Genomic DNA, 18,379 nt, shown 5'->3' on the forward strand with positions numbered 1-18,379 from the left:
CGGACAGTCCGCAGTGGAATTCTGCAGCAGCCGTTTTTTACATTTGTTTCTTTAAATTTTTAGGAAGCGTAATTCCAGAGCAATTCCGCCACATCTGGCCATGCCCTAATAACCAAAAAGCAGCCGTTTTTTACATTTGTTTCTATACATTTTTAAGAAACTTAGTTCAGACGTTGCGAAAAATAACTGTGCGGAAATTGGGCTGCAATGCAGAATTTCCCCTCCGCAGCATGCTCATTATGTTCCGGAGAAGAAGCAGAATTTGACTGCGAATTTCAGCCTTTGCAATGCAAAAACTGAAATCTGTGGCAACGTGATATCCGCAACATCTGAATTACCTGTCAATTATGCAAATGTTGGTGCAGATTTGTTGCGTAATTGCCCCGAATCTGCACCAACATTTGCAGCGGAAAAATTATGCCAAGTTTGAACGTGGCCTAATAACCAAAAAGGAAACAACTTTAATATTAAAATTAACTTTAATATTAAGCACGGACAATTTTTGATTTTAGTTCTTTCTTACCTGCCTTCCAAAAGCCATAACTTTTTTATTTTTTTGTTGACATTGCAGGACACGTTGTAGTTTTTCATGGCACCTTTAATCAGGTGGTAAAAACTACATGTTCACCTTATTCTACGGGTTGAAATGATTACGGCGATACCAAATTGATATTTTTTTTTATGTTTTGCCACTTTTATTAAAAAAGCCTGTTTGTGTCGCCATATTCTGAGAACGATAGCTTTATTATTTTTCCGTCAATTGAGCGATGTGAGGGCTTATTTATTGTGAGGTGAGCTGTAGTTTTTATTGCTACCATTTTGGGGTATTTGCGACTTTTTGATCACTCTTTATAATTTTTTTGAAGAGCTAAGGTGACCAAAAAACAGCAATTTGAGTGTTCTATATATATATTTTTTTATGGTGTTCACAGAGCGGGTTAAATAATGCCATATTGTGATAGTCCAGACTTTTGCGGAAGCGGTGATACCAGTTAGGGCATGACCAGACGTGGTGTATTTCTTCCGCCACTGTCCGCATCAATGCCGCACATAATCTGCGTTGCAGATTCTGTTGCGGCTCTGCCTAAAATGGGTATTAACCGGTTAAGGACTAGGCTGTTTTACAGCTAAATGACCAGAGCAAATTTCACAATTTTGCTATGCGCTTCTTTAGATGACTATAACTCTGTAGGTGAATAAAGTTCATCTTTGAATTTTACACTCTTTTTAAAGGACAGATAGGGCTTTGTTTTAGTGGCATTTGTCAGTATATATCATTTTTATTTTTTTCTCTAAAGTGGGCAAAATTGGAAAAAAATGCAAGAATTTAGCAAATGCGTCAGTTTAGGCTAGTATTTTTCACACACGGTATAGTCCACGGACAAAATTCATCTCCTTTCACATTCTTCCACTTCTCCCGTGCATGGGGATACCAAATATGTGTGCCTTATTCACTGTGCGGGCATGTGCCAGGGCTTGGCATAAAAGGAGGCTTTTTGGCCTTTTCGGTCCAGGAATTTTGCATTTGATTTTAGAGCCGCATACTGTTTTCTGGGGGGCCTAATGCTGCTGAAACATTAGAAACACCCCATAAATGACTTCATTCACACAAGTAGACCCCACAAGGTTTTCTTCAAGGGGTTTATCATATTTTTAGACAGTCCAGTTTTCTTCTGAAAGTTTCTTGAATAAGATGGAACAAAATAAAATCAGCACTTTTTTAGCAAATGCGTCAGTTTAGGCTAGTATTTTTCACACACGGTATAGACCACGGCCAAAATTCATCTCCTTTCACGTTCTTCCACTTCTCCCGTGCATGGGGATACCAAATATGTGTGCCTTATTCACTGTGCGGGCATGTGCCAGGGCTTGGCATAAAAGGAGGCTTTTTGGCCTTTTCGGTCCAGGAATTTTGCATTTGATTTTATAGCCGCATACTGTTTTCTGGGGGGCCTAATGCTGCTGAAACATTAGAAACACCCCATAAATGACTTCATTCACACAAGTAGACCCCACAAGATTTTCTTCAAGGGGTTTATCATATTTTTAGACAGTCCAGTTTTCTTCTGAAAGTTTCTTGAATAAGATGGAACAAAATAAAATCAGCACTTTTTTAGCAAATGCGTCAGTTTAGGCTAGTATTTTTCACACACGGTATAGACCACGGCCAAAATTAATCTCCTTTCACGTTCTTCCACTTCTCCCGTGCATGGGGATACCAAATATGTGTGCCTTATTCACTGTGCGGGCATGTGCCAGGGCTTGGCATAAAAGGAGGCTTTTTGGCCTTTTCGGTCCAGGAATTTTGTATTTGATTTTATAGCCGCATACTGTTTTCTGGGGGGCCTAATGCTGCTGAAACATTAGAAACACCCCATAAATGACTTCATTCACACAAGTAGACCCCACAAGATTTTCTTCAAGGGGTTTATCATATTTTTAGACAGTCCAGTTTTCTTCTGAAAGTTTCTTGAATAAGATGGAACAAAATAAAATCAGCACTTTTTTAGCAAATGCGTCAGTTTAGGCTAGTATTTTTCACACACGGTATAGACCACGGCCAAAATTCATCTCCTTTCACGTTCTTCCACTTCTCCCGTGCATGGGGATACCAAATATGTGTGCCTTATTCACTGTGCGGGCATGTGCCAGGGCTTGGCATAAAAGGAGGCTTTTTGGCCTTTTCGGTCCAGGAATTTTGCATTTGATTTTATAGCCGCATACTGTTTTCTGGTGGGCCTAATGCTGCTGAAACATTAGAAACACCCCATAAATGACTTCATTCACACAAGTAGACCCCACAAGGTTTCCTTCAAGGGGTTTATCATATTTTTAGACAGTCCAGTTTTCTTCTGAAAGTTTCTTGAATAAGATGGATCAAAATAAAATTAGCAATTTTTTAGCAAATGCGTCAGTTTATACCAGCATTTTTCACACACGGTATAGACCACGGTCAAAATTAATCTCCGTTCACATTCTGCCACTTCTCCCGTGCACGGGGATACCAAATATGTGGCCTTATTTATCACATAGAGATGTAGGAGGGCGGAGGATAGAAGAAGATTATTTCACATATCGCTTTTTTTCAAAGCTGGTTTTACAAAACTCAACAGAGTTGCTATAACACTTCCAAAAAATCTGCTCTTGAAGCAGAAATCCCAAAATATTCATCTAGGGGTATAATGGGAATTTATTTTTTGGGGTTTTCTAAAATAAGAAATTGCAGGTTAATGCAAATGGAGCTCTCCAGCAGATGAACTTTAGAAAATATGCAAACATGACATCCACCCCCCACCCATTACCTCCATCACCCTTGGAGTAAAATCATGGGAAAAATAAAAACGTAATGTAGGGCAAATATATTTTCAACAAATTAACTAAAATCTAATAATTCAGAACAGTGTGGTATTTTTAAAACATGGCTTAATGCACAGGCCTGGTTGCGAGGGACATGAGGGACAGAAATATCGGGAATCTTTGCGGTGCCCGTCTTTTCTGCAGACGCGGCACTTTTTCTGGGGGTTGCTTCTGGTTGCTGTTGGGGGAATCCGACTGATGAAGTGTCTTTCAGTCAGTCGCGTGACATCCTCAGACTGGGGGCATTCTCGGGTGTCCTGAACATCAAAAATGAGGCCTTCAATAATTTTTTCCTGGAAATCCAGGTATGTGTCTCTGCCTCTGTTTTTTTTATACAGCACAAATTAATTGTGGATTGCCACCTGTAACAAATAAATGGCCACCTTTTTGTACCAGGTTTTAGTTTTGCGTTTTACTAAATAGGGCTGTAAAACCTGGTCGCTTAAATCCACCCCCCCATGTACTTGTTATATTCGCACACGCTCACTGGTTTGTGCTTGTCCGATGTTGCCCCTCTTTCCCTCACTGCCACTGTTCCTGCGGTATGAATCGTGCTTAGCACATACACGTCTTTGCGATCCCTGAACTTGACCGCCAGCAATTCTTCAGATGCATAAGCACAGGAGTCCCCCTTTACCATGCGCTTCCCCACTAATTGCTGTGGAAAACCAATTCTGTTTTTGCGCATGGTACCACATGCCCCAGTCCTTGCAGCATGCAAATGCCTAAACAGGGGCACACTCGAATAAAAATTATCACAGTACAGGTGGTACCCCTTGTGAAGTAGAGGCTGCATTATCTCCCACACGATCTTACTGCTGGTGGAAAGATCAGGGGGGCATCCAGGAACATTTATTGTGCGGTCCCGCCCTTCATAAATCCTGAAGGCGGTGGTATATCCTGACCAGCTTTCACACAATTTGTAGAGCTTAACGCCATATCTTGCCCTTTTGGAAGGTAGATATTGGCGAAAGCTAAGTCTGCCATGAAAGTTGAGGAGGGATTCGTCCACACTTACATTCTGCTCAGGGGTGTAGAGTTGCAGAAATAAATTATTCAGGGAATTTATTAGCGGTCTTATTTTGAACAACCGATCCCGGTTTGAATCGGTACTTGGGGGGGCCTGTGCGTTGTCACTGAAGTGGAGGAACCTCATTATTGTCTCATAACGAGACCTGGGCATTACTGCAGAATATACTGGGGTGGCTTGGGCGGGTCTTGTTGACCAGTAAGACCTAATGGAGGGCTTTTTGACAATACCCATATTTAGGGTGAGCCCCAAAAAATGTTTTAATTCCTGCAAATTGGTGGGCGTCCAATCTCTGGCATGGGTGGATGAAGGTTTCTGCCTTATATATTGCGTGGCATATAAATTTGTTTCGTGGACAATCTGATTTAGGATGTCGTCCGTTATAAATAAATGGAAGTAATCCATTTGGACAAAATTTGTATTGTCCACGGTTATGCCAGGAGTGGCCGTAAATCCGTGGATTCTAGGCCCAAAAGATGGGGCAAGTGCCCATACAAGAGCCTGGACTGGAGGGACCAGGCTGTCCCGTGCTACAGCGCTACTTGGCCCTGCGCTTTCATGTTCTGCAGTTTCGACTGCATCAGGGACAACGTCCCCTGAAGATGAACCTGAAGTGACGCTGTCATCGTCACTACCTAAAACAGGTTCCATCTCGGACGCCATCTCTGATGCGGTCTCCGACTCAGACCACAGCATGGCGTATGCCTCCTCGGCGCTAAACAACTTCCTCGCCATAATGTAACTAACACTAAACACTAACTAAACAAATTTTTTTTTTTTTTTTATAAAACACACAAACTAACTGCTATATATATATATATACACTACCGCTAACAAAAAAATAAACCGCTATTGCTATATATATTATATATATGTGGATATATATATAATTATATACTCCCTACCTGCCTATTCTAATAGAATAAAAGAAAGAAAGGTAGATAGATAGAAAAAAAGATAGATGGATAGATAGATTGTATAGATAGATAGAAATCTATCTATACAGAGAATGTTTTAGAGTTTAACTGTATTTTTTTGTAACTGTAACTGTATTCTTCTGGCAGCAATTCTCCCGAGTCTCTTCTTCTCCTCAAACTGAAACAATGTTTGAGGAGAAGAAAAGAGGCAGGAGATTTACTGCCAGAAAAGTCAAAATAAAACAAATGTGGTCGCTGTGATAGGTTTTCACAGCGACCACATGTTCAGGGACCATCAGATTGGTCCCTGATACTCTGCCCAGTGCCCAGAGCTGTTGGTAACAGCGTGGGCACAGGGCTGTGTGCACGCGATCGCGTGCACACTGTTTTATAAGCAGGAATGCATGTGATCGCTGTGATTGGTTGTCACAGCGACCACATGTTCAGGGACCATCAGATTGGTCCCTGATACTCTGCCCAGTGCCCATGGCTGTTAGCAACAGCCAGGGCATAGAGCTGTGTGCACGCGATCCCGCGTGCACAGTCTCTGAAGTGCGGCCGTATATATACTATACGCCGGACTTTAGAGACCCTGACCGCTGGCCGTATAAATACGGCCAGCGGTCGGGAACCTGTTAAATTGATGCGGACTAGCCGTTGCATATTGAGGTGAAAGTACTTGCCTTCTCTCTATCAGTGCAGGATAGAGAGAAGGGACAGCCCTTTCCCTAGTAAAAATAAAATAAATTCATACTTACCTGGCCGTTGTCTTGGTGACGCGTCCCTCTCTTGACATCCAGCCCGACTTCCCTGGATGACGCGGCAGTCCATGTGACCGCTGCAGCCTGTGATTGGCTGCAGCCGTCACTTGGACTGAAACGTCATTCCCGGAGGCCGGACTGGAGGAAGAAGCAGGGAGTTCTCGGTAAGTAGGAACTTCTATTTTTTTACAGGTTGATGTATATTGTGATCGGAAGCCACTGTCCAGGGTGCTGAAACAGTTACTGCCATTCGTTTAACTCTTTCAGCAGCCTGGACAGTGACTATCTCCTGACGTTGCCTAGCAACGCTCCCGTAATTACGGGTGTGCACACGTAGTCACCCGTAATTACGGGAGCCCCATTGACTTCTATGGGCCTGCCCGTGCCGTAATAACGGCCCGTGATTACGGGCGTTTTTACGTTAGTGTGCATGGGTCTTCAGTCTGGCTGTAGACCTAGAAATACATAGGTCCAGCCAGAATGAAGAAATGTCATATTCGTAAAACAAATACGCTACGCAGCACACATAACATCTGCGGACTTCATTTCGGAATTTTGACTCTCCATTGAAGTCAATGGAGAAATTCCGCAATGAGTCCGCAACAAGTCCGCTACACGTCCGCAACAACCAGTGTATGCTGCGGACACCAAATTCCGCACCGCAGCCTATGGTCCGCAGCGGAGTTTTCCGCAACATGTAAACGAACCTAACTAAAAATCTGTGGAAAGCAATGGAGAAACGTGTATGCTGCGGATTTCCGCAGTGGACTGTCCGCAGCGGAATTCCAGAGCAATTCCGCCACGTCTCGTCATGCCCTTATTTTAACTTTTATTTTTTTAACATTGCTTTAGGGAAAAACGGAAAAAGGTTTTTTTTTGGAACTTTTAATATTTTTTTTTTTGGGACATTAAAAAAAACTTTATTTAACAGTTTTTTTTAACTTTTCTTATTAGTCCCCCTAGCTCGTGAGCCCCCTCCGTACTTCCCCTTAACGGCTGCCACGTACATGTACTTGGTATGTCGTTACGGGTTTAAAAAATGCTTGCAAAGAATTTAAGGCGGAATCGAATTGGTTGCTATGGCCTGCTACTCCCCTTCTTCTTTACACCAGTTGTTATAAATCTCCCCCATTACTATCTTAGCTATAGCTCCTCTGCCCCTTCTGGGGCTCCTAGTAACTAAGATTTGGAGTCTGGTGATTGATTTTTAAGAAAAAGCATACTGATACATTGAAAACATTTTCCTTTAAAGAAACAGCGTCCCTTTGCTACATCATTTATCCTTGAAAAACTTGCACTCTTGGCCTAAAAATGTAATCTTATTTGACATACTAACCTAAACTTCTGCCAAACTGAACTAAGTTATATCCTGCAAACATCCGTCATGTCTATCCAGAGCAGTAACACATCTGGAGGGAGCCGCCTGTTCTTTATACAATGGAGGCCATACAGACACCTGCTTCCCACACCAAACTCTCTTACGTTCTGATCCCTGTGGCTATTTATCCGGACTGATTCTAGCAGCTGCAGAACACATTGAGGTTGCAGCAAATTCTGAACAATATTCCCAAATCCCTGTTCAGTTTTCACATAATAACCTCAAGCTGTGATATAGCTCTTTAGTTGGAAACATGCAACATATCTATTTATGCAATTATTTTCAGAATTATAGAAATATACAGTATATATACACACACAGTCAGGTCCACCTTCACAATAGACTGGAAACAATGCAATGAAGATGTGATTAAAATGTAGACTTTAATTCAAGGGGTTTAATACAAATATTGCATTACACGTTTAGGAATTATGGCAATTTTTTACATATTCCCTCCATTTTTACAGGCTCTAAGTTATTGAACAAACTAACATAATTATAAAATAAGGATTATGAAATCAAGTTGAGGTCATGTGACTGACAAGCCAATGAAGAATATTAAATTTCTTTGCCTTAAAGGGGTTTCCCGAGAGCCCAAAAAATTGGTTATAGGCAGGGAATATGTTAAAATAACAAAATAAACATTATTCACCTGGTATATCACCCACTGTTCCAACTACCAACACCTGACCGTTGCATCACCACTTAGACCAGTGCGGGTAGTTGGCATCTCATTGCTGCAGGACACCTAACAAAGACGGGCGGGACCAACCGGAACAGTAGGGAATATACCAGGTTACCAATGTTTCTTTTATTATTTTATCACATTCTCTGCCTTTAGCCAATTTATTGGGGCTTTTAGAAAACCCTTTTTTGAAGTTCTTGGGTTGCTTTCTCTGTATATTTTAGGTTGTTATCCATCTGTACAATGAACTGCCGTCCTATCAGTTTTGCAGAATGTGACTGAATCTGAGCAGAAAGTATAGCACTATACACATCAGAATTCATCCTGCTACTTCTATCTGCAGTCACATCATAAATAAACACCAGTGACCCAATTTTATTGGCAGCTATACATGTCCATGCCATCACACAGCCTCCATCATGTTTGAAAGATCATGTGGTATGTTTCGGATCATGAGCCCTTCCTTTCCTTCTCCATACAGTTCTCTTCCCATCATTCTGGTGCAAGTTAAAGGGAACCTGTCACCAGCATTTCACCTATTGAACTCTACTCACCCCTCACTGGCCGCTGCTGTCAAAAGATCATTGCCGTTATCTTCTCTCCTAAACTCCTCCTCCCGTAAATAATGGTCTAATAACATTTTGCACCTTTTATGGTAATAATCCAGGAGTCACCTTCATTCCTCTTCTTAGGCCCGCTCACCGCCGAAAACTGACCCGCCCTGAATGCCGAAATCTCTTCTGAGATAGCGCGCATTCGCCCGTCATGTATGGTCTGACATCCTTCCCTGCTTTGTTAGGGCCTCAAATCTAGTTACTGCACATGTACTGCTATAGTGTCCCATTGTGCTCATGCACGAGAACAGGACATCGATGTTGTGCTCAGCTTGTGCCACTGGAGACATTCACCCGACAAATTGTTAAGCGGGTCCTCCGGAGTACAGTAATACCCTGTATGTAGTCATAAACTGTAACGTCCGTGGTCGCTGACCATGAACTCCTTCCATCCAGTCGACGCCCTTCTCTCAAGAGATGTCTGAACATACGGCCGTCCTGCTCCACAGTGACCACCAGGGTGCGCTCACGAGCTCAGTCGAGACTTAAGAAGCCAGAGCGAACGCATGTTGGTGATTTGAGCTAATTGCTCCAGAGAACCTGGGCTATAAGAAGGTCCCAGCCCCATCCTCCCACGCCAGAGCTTTGTTGTTGTATTCCAAGTCTGTCTTGCAAATGTTCCCCTAGTGTTTCCTGCTCCCAGTGTTCCCTGTTCCTGTAACCTGTATCCTGATCTAGTGCCGTGCTGAGCTGTAGCCGTGCTGTGCTGTATACCATGCCTGTGCTGCTTCGCCACGCCTGACGTCTACCTGCTGCCTAGTTCCTTCCAAGCCTGCCTTGCTACTGTCCGAGCTACCACAGGTACCCTATATAAACTATAGATTCTGACCTGCGCCCTTTTGGCCAGCTGCCATACTGCCAAGGCGGTACGGCCCAGTGGGTCCACGAACCCTACGTGACATAAACTGCTGTTTGGGCACACTTCCAGGCTCAGAAGGACCACCTTTTGGCTTTTGGAGAGTAGATTTTGCTTGGTAGTAGTTTTGATTAGGGTTTTACTGGTATTTCAGTTTATAATGTGGGAGCATAGGTATGTTATGTGGAGTATATCAGCACATAATAAGGTGGTATCATAATGGGGTAAATAAATATTAACATTAGTTATCCATGGATAGTGATGTACGCTTTGAAACAATCCTTTATGCACAGGCCAGTTTTTTGGATACAAGTGTCGCACTTATATTTTTGTTGTCCGTGGTATTATACAAAATATCCGCACTTCAGTATTGCCTAATCTTTGACTTCTTCACTACCCCCATTTGCAGCACAAGACCCTAAAATGTCACAGTTTTTATGGGGTCCACCTGTGGGGCCTAGCAAATGATGACATGGGTTTTAGGTGAAGAACTGCTGGACATATAAATTAGTCTTATTATTGCATTATTGCGTTCCGAAAGTCCTAACTTTTTATTTTTTAGTTAACTGGGCTGTGTGTGGGCTTGATTTTGATGGGACGAGCTGCAGTTTTTATTACTATCATTTTGGGGTACATGCGATTTTTTGATCAGTTTTTATTCAATTTTTTGGGAGCTGATGAAGCGAAAAAACAGCAATTCTGGCACTGTTTTTTATAATTTTTTTACGGCGTTCACCGTGCAGTATAAACAACATGTTTACTTTATTCCGTGGTTCAATACGATTACGATGTTACCAAATTTATATCGTTTTTAAATGTTTTACTACATTTACACAATAAAAACACATTTTTCTAAATAAAATAATGTTATGGTGTCACCATATTCTAAAAGCCATAACTTTTTTTGTCGACGGAGCTGTGTGAGGGATGGTTTTTTATTGGTACCATTTTGGGGTACTTGCAACTTTTTGATCACTTTTTATTCAATTGTTTTGAAAGTAAGGTGACTAAAAAAGGAAATTCTGTCTACGCAAACAAAACACACCGGCGGGCACCGCACATATATTGCCACATACCCTATTCAACTTCAGTGGAAAAGACAAAAAACACACACAAGGGTATGTGTATGGCAAAAAGTCTATAGAGACTAGATGTTTCGCAAAAAAAAAAAAAATTTATTAATAAAAACTACACCACATAAACATTTAAAAAGCAAATACATGCTAGAGCTGGTTTCCTGGGGGATGCCATGATAAGTGGCCAGTGTAAAAAAAAAAACAGAAAAGAACCTGCCTAAGAACTCCTCCAATAAGTGTAATAGTATGGATCTGAGTAAACCAAATATTGCATCAAACCGTGAGGTATATAGACATGAGGTGTACAAATCCTACCATATCATGAAATATTCAAAAGGAGGAGAAAGAAGGGGTCTGGATGCCCCACGCGTATCGCCACAACGTGGCTTCCTCAGGGGTAATGCCATAGTAAGGTGCATAATATTATATATAGGCATTAGTTAGATTTTTAAATGATTATGTAGGATGTGCAAAATTATGCACACATCTTTCTAACACCAGCTCTAGCATGTATTTGCTTTTTAAATGTTTTTAACTATGTTTATGTGGTGTTATTGTTATTAATAAAATTTATATTTTTTGCGATACATCTAATGTCTATAGACTTTTTCCCATACCCTTGTGTGTGTTTTTTTTGTCTTTTCCTCTAAAAAAGGAAATGCTGGCATTGTTTTTTATTTTATTTTTTTTACGGTGTTCACCGTGCGGGATAAATAACATGATATTTTGTAGTTCAGGCCGATATGAACGCGGTGATATATATATATAGTTTTTTTCTTTATTTCATTTTTCTCCAATTATAAAGTACTTGATCAGGGAAACAGGACGATTCTGGTTTTTATTATTAAAACTTTTATTTATTTATTTTTCTAATACATTTTTATTTACTTTTTTTACACTTACTAGGGGACTTGAAGGCCTGATCTTAACCCCTGTACAATACACTGCACTACTACTTTTAATAGGCTTCTGTACAAGGCTGACCAGAAGGCCATTGTTAGGCTTCCTGGTTGCCATAGCAACAAACGGCAACTCGCTTTTGCACGCGAGGGGCCGATGAGGTACAGAGGGAGCCCCCTCCCTCTGTGTCAACCACTTGAATGCCACAGTCACTATTGACAGCGGCATTTAAAGGGTTAAACTATGACAATCAGAGATAACTATGATTGCCGCCGTTGCAGCGGGATGTCAGCTGTATATCACAGCCGGCACCCAATGCAGATGGCGCGGGCACAGCTCATGGGCGTACAATTACTCCTAAAGTTTCTGATGCTATATTTACAAGATTAACTTTTTCTAAACGGCCTGAATAGATTGTAAATCTTGCACTTAGCATAGGTACAAATAGATAGACTCCAAACGCATAATCATTATAGGCTAGGTGAAGTTTGGGACACCAACTTCCCCCCATATTTTACCATATAGACTGCTCCATGATTATTTAAACCATACCAAAGAAAAATAGAGCTCGTAGTCAAAGTATATATAAGAATATATCAGCTTTATTACACAAAATAACATACATTTAAAAACATGTAAGTATAAGACTCTAGTACTAACACTGTGGTAATACAGAGTTCAACACGGATATAACTGAGTAAGAAAGTGTAGAAACATAGAATGCAAACTGCATTTGCTACCCATAAAGATTGTATATAATGTCTCATCCCCAATGGGTTACAAACTGATGCTCCACAATGTCCTCTAAATTCCATATACACAGGCTAATACCAATAGGGAGAGTCACATAGGGAGCAATTAGTATCTATGGTGAGTAATCAAGAAATGCAGTCTTACCCATTCTAGTGAACAAAAGGTGTTTACAGGTCCGTGTTGAATCCGCCACAGAAACCCCTTAGCATAGGTAGTTTAACCCCTTCTCCTCACTGCAGCCACTTTTGACCTTCCTGACAGAGCCTTATTTTTCAAATCTGACATGTCCCACTTTGTGGTAATAATTTTGGAATGCTTTTACCTATCCAAGCGATTCTGAGATTGATTTCTCGTGACACATTGGACTTTTATGTTACTGTTAAAATTTGGTCGATACATTTAGTATTTAATTGGGAAAAACAACTAAATTTAGCATTTTTGTAAATTTAACTGCATCTGCTTGTGAGACAGATAGTTATACCACACAAATTAGTTGCTAATTAACATTGTGTACTTTATATTTGCAGCATTTTTTTAAACATCCTTTTATTTTTCTAGGACGATACAAGGCTTAGAACTTTAGCAGAAATTTCTCACATTTTCAAGAAAATTTCAAAAGGCTATTTTTACAGGGACCAGTTCAGTTGTGAAGTGGCTTTGAGAGGCCCTATTTATTAGAAACCCCATAAATCACCCCATTTTTAAAAACTGCACCCCTCAAAGTATTTAAAACAGCATTAAGAAAGTTTCTTAACCCTTTAGGCGTTTCACATTAATTAAAGTAGAGTTTACGCTTACAATTTTTTTTGCAGAAATTCATTTTTAGTCCATTTTTTTCTGTAACACAGAAGGTTTTACCAGAGAAACGCAACTCAATATTTATTGCCCAGATTCTGCAGTTTTTTTAAATATCCCACACGTGGCCCTTTTGTGCTAATGGACTGAAGCACAGGCCTCAGAAACAAAGGAGCACCTAGTGGATTTTGGGACCTTCTTTTTATTAGATTATATTTTATGCACCTTGTCAGGTTTCAAGAGGTTTTGTGATGCCAAAACAAAGGAAACAACCCAAAAAAATACCACATTTTGGAAAATACACCCCAAAAAGAATTTATCTAGGGGTGCAGTGAGCATTTTGACCCCACAGATGTTTCATAGATTTTATTAGAATTTGGACGTGAAAATTAAAAATTTTATTTTTTTCAAATAAGATGTAGTTTTAGCTTAAAAAAACAAACATTTTCACCCCAGAATAAAGATGAGAAGCCCCCAATACTTGTAAAACAACTTCTCCAGAGTACCTAAATACCCCATATGTGGTAATAAACTGCTGTTTGGCCACATGGCAGGGCTTAGAAGGGAAAGCGTGCCATTTGGCTTTTGTAGCACAGATTTTGTTGGATTGGTTTCTCGGCACCATGTCAAATTTGCAAAGCCCCTAAGGTACCAGTACAGTGGAAACTCCCCAAAAGTGACTACATTTAGGAAACTACACCCCTTGGGGAATTCATCTAGGGGTGTAGTGAGCATTTTGACCCCACAGGTGTTTCATAGTTTTTGTTAAAATTGGGCAGTGAAAATAAAAAAAAATTATTTTTTTCCACAAAGATGTAGCTTTAGCTCTGGAGTACGTAAATACCCCATACGTGGTCATAAACTGCTGTTTGGGAACACGGCAAGGATCAGAAGAGAAGACGTGCCATTTGACTTTTGGAGTACAGATTTTGCTGGATTGATTTCTTGGCACATGTGGCTTTTGCAAAGCCCTTGTGGAACCAAAACAAAGGAAACTCCCCAAAAGTTACTCCATTTGGGAAACTACACCCCTTGAGGAATTCATCTAGGGGTGTAGTGAGCATTTTGACCTCACAGGTATTTCATAGAATTGGAATTAGAATTGGGCAGTAAAAATAAAAACATATTTTTTTCCAAATAAGACGTTGCTTTAGCTCAACATTTTTCATTTTCTCAACACATAAAAGGAGAAAAAGCACCGCAACAATTGTAAAGCATATTCTCCCGAGTATGGTAATACCACATATGTGGTCAGAAACTGCTGTTTGGGCACACGGCAAGGATCAGAAGAGAAGGAGCGCCCTTTTGCTTTTAGAGTGCAGATTTTGCTGCATTGGTTTCTGGGCGCTATGTCGCATTTGAGAAGCCCCTGTGGGACCAAAACAGTGGAAACTCCCCAGAAGTGACCCCATTTTGGAAACTACACTCCTCAAGGTATTCACCTAGGTGTGTAGTGAGCATGTTAACCCCACAGGTGTTTTCTAGAAATTAGTGTCCACTCGATGTTGTAGTGAAAATGGGTTGTTTTCCATAGATATGCCAATATGTGGTGCCCAGCTTGTGCCACCATGAAAAGACTGCTCTCTAATTATTATGCTGTGTTTCCCGGTTTTAGAAACATCCTACATGTGGCGCTAATATTTTGCCTGGACATTCGACAGGGCTTAGAAAGTGAAAGAGTACCATTTAAAATTGAGGCCTAATTTGGCGACTTACAAAGTAAGGTTGGTTCAAAATTGCAGAGGCTCTGATGTGAAATAATAAAAGAAAGCCCTGATAAGTGACCCCATTTTGGAAACTGCACCCCTCAAGGCATTTATTAAGGGGTGTAGTGTGCATTTTAACTCCACAGGTCTTTTCCATAAATCATTGCGCTCCGGATGGTGCAAAGTAAAAATTGCAATTTTTCCCCAGATATGCCATTTCAGTAGCAAATGTGTAGTGCAAAGCTTGTGCCACTGGAGACACACACCCTCAAAGTTTTTTTAAAAGGGTATTCCCGGGTATGGTGATGCCATATACTAGTCCATCTCAATGAATTGGAATATCATCAAAAAGTTAATTTATTTCAGTAATTCAATTCAAAAAGTGAAACTCATATATTACATAGATTCATTACACACAGAATTTCCAGCATTTTTTTCCCTCTAATGTTGATGATTATGGCTAAGGCTGGGTTCACACAACCTATTTTCAGACGTAAACGAGGTGTATTATGCCTCATTTTACGTCTGAAAATACGGCTACAATACGTCGGCAAACATCTGCCGATTCATTTGAATGGGTTTGCCGACGTACTGTGCCGACGACCTGTCATTTACGCGTTGTCGTTTGACAGCTGTCAAACGACGACGCTTAAAATGACTGCCTCGTCAAAGAAGTGCAGGACACTTCTTTGCAACATAATTTGAGCCGTTCTTCATTGACGTCAATGAAGAGCAGCTCAAGATTACGGCCGTCAAAGACGCCTCGCATAATGCGAGGAGGAGCTTTTACGTCTGAAACGACGCAGCTGTTTTCTCCTGAAAACAGTCTGTCTTTTCAGACGTAAAAGACAGTTCTCGTGTGCACATACACTTACAGTTAATGAAAACACAAAATTTAGTGTCTCAGAAAAATCGAATATTAAATAAGCCCAATTTCAAAAATGTTTTTTAATAGCGAAATAGTGGCTTACTGAAAAGTATTTACAGTATAGGCACTCAATACTTGTTCGGGGCTCCTTTGCATGAATTACTGCATCAATGCGCCATGGCATGGAGGCGATCAGCCTGTGGCACTGCTGAGGTGTTATGGAAGCCCAGGTTGCTTTGATAGCGGCCTTCAGCTCGTCTGCATTGTTGGGTCTGGTGTCTCTCATCTTCCTCTTGACAATACCCCCATAGATTCTCTATGGGGTTTAGGTCAGGCGAGTTTGCTGGCCAATCAAGCACAGTGTTACTGTGGTTATTAAACCAGATATTGGTACTTTGGCAGTGTCGGAGCCCCGACCAAGTTTTGACTGCATACACTGGACATACTTTTCAGTAGGACAACATTTCAGCATTAAAAATCATTTTTTAATTTGGGCTTAGATAATATTCTAATTTTCTGAGACACCAAATTTTGGGTTTTCATTAACTGTTAGCAATAATCATCAACATTAAAAGAAAAAAATGCTGAAAAAAGATCACTCTGTCTGTAATGAATCTATATAATTTATGACTTTCACTTTTTGAATTGAATTACTGAAATAAATTAACTTTTTGATAATATTCTAATTCATTGAGATGAACTAGTATGTGGATGTAAACTGCTGTTTGGGCACACTATAGGGCTCAGAAAGGAAGGAGCGCCATTTGGCTTTTGGAGTGTGGATTTTGCTTGGTGGTAGTTTTGTTTGTAGTTTTATTGGTATTTTAGTTTAAAATGTGGGGGCATATGTAAGCTGGGCCGAGTGAGTCACGGCATAATAAGGTTGTATAATAATAGGGTAAAAAAACAACATAATAAAATAATTCATGGATGTGTAGTACGCTGTGAAGCAATCCTTTATGCACAGGCCAGTGTCCTTCTTATCTCCCTTTTGGTCCACAATCTGCACCTTTGCAGTTTGGAGAATTTTGCTGGGAAGTGTTGTCCTGGTATAAATAGGCTTCTACCTGGCTATACACGCTGCGCCTCATGACTTACACACTATCCCTCCATGTTTCACACACTTGCACTCCATTATTCATTTATTTTTATTTAGGCACTTTACTCATTACTGCCCCCTATATTTCACTTATATTATTATCACTTGCACATACACTACTCATTTATTATTTTTTACTACACATCCCATGCACTACACCCCACTCCCCTCAAGACTAGTGGGAGTGGCTATTATTTTATTTAATGCACCTGTTCACTCTCCTTCATCAGCGTTTCTGACCTGTCTGTGTCCATTTGTAAGTATGGCCTTTTTCTGTGTTTTTGTGTATATATGTCCCCTTGTTTTTATCTGTTTGGTTTGTATATCAGGAACATTAAGTTCCAGTTAGGGAGTTAGGGACTCGCAACTCTGGGGATCCTTGTCGTGGATTGCGAGCTTGCGTCCTTTTGGCCAAAATGATTACTAATACCCCAGGTATTTTTCATTCTTACTTATATTTGCTTCTTTTGGACACAGCCGGGTCTTTGATGCTGGGAGAGTATGGTGTGCTGTTGTTTGACATAGCAAGCAGGGTAGCCCGCTCTATGTATTATCAAGGCATCACAAATAGGCTTCTACCTGGCTATACACGCTGCACCTCATGACTTACGCACTATCCCTCCATGTTTCACACACTTGCACCCCATTATTCATTTATTTTTATTTAGGCACTTTACTCATTACTGCCCCCTATATTTCACTTATATTATTATCACATGCACATACACTATTCATTTATTATTTTTTACTACACATCCCATGCACTACACGCCACTCCCCTCAAGACTAGTGGGAATGGCTATTATTATTTAATGCACCTGTTCACTCTCCTTCATCAGCGTTTCTGACCTGTCTGTGTCCATTTGTAAGTATGGCCTTTTTCTGCGTCTTTCTGGTATAATACGGGCACCTCCACTTCTAGCAGATATGTTTGGGCCCTCCCCTTCCTGGTTCCCTAACTTTTGGGCCTTGATAAATCGCCTCTTGAAACAGAAGAAATGTGCCCCACGCACCTACACAACTACATATTTTTATTTCCTGAATTATTGGAGTCTTAACTTATTTTATGTTTTCATAGACGTAGTGGTATGAGGGCTGTTTTATTGCGGGACGTAGTGCAATACCTTGGACAAGGTATGAAAACATTGCATATTTCAAAAAAACTTAAGCGTGATCATCGTAATGTGAAAAGATTTGTGGCTGATTCAGAGCACAGACGGGTTCGTTCAGATAAAGGCATAATGAGGAAGGTTTCTGCCAGACAAATTAATAGCATTAGGAGAGCAGCTGCTAAAATGTCATTGCAAAGCAGCAAACAGGTATTTGAAGCCGCTAGTGCCTCTGGAGTCCCGCGAACCTCAAGGTGTAGGATCCTCCAGAGGTTTGCAAGTGTGCATAAAGCTATTATTCGGCCACCACTAAACAATGCTCACAAGCAGAAACGGTTGCAGTGGGCTCAGAAATATATGAAGACCAATTTTCAAACCGTGTTATTTACTGATGAGTGCCGTGCAACCCTGGATGGTCCAGATGGATGGAGTAGTGGATGGTTGGTGAATGGCCACCATGTCCTAACAAGGCTGC

The 18,379-nt window shown here is 40.7% G+C and overlaps 1 protein-coding gene across 1 annotated transcript in view; it reads right to left on the bottom strand.

Annotated features, from left to right (window-relative positions):
* Positions 1-18,379, bottom strand: part of ADAMTS19 (ADAM metallopeptidase with thrombospondin type 1 motif 19) — a 310,868-nt gene that overhangs the window by 32,927 nt on the left and 259,562 nt on the right. The gene's annotated exons all lie outside the window — the stretch shown is intronic.

The sequence above is a fragment of the Rhinoderma darwinii genome, chromosome 1 (genome assembly GCF_050947455.1).
Source record: "Rhinoderma darwinii isolate aRhiDar2 chromosome 1, aRhiDar2.hap1, whole genome shotgun sequence".
Lineage (NCBI taxonomy): Eukaryota > Metazoa > Chordata > Amphibia > Anura > Rhinodermatidae > Rhinoderma > Rhinoderma darwinii.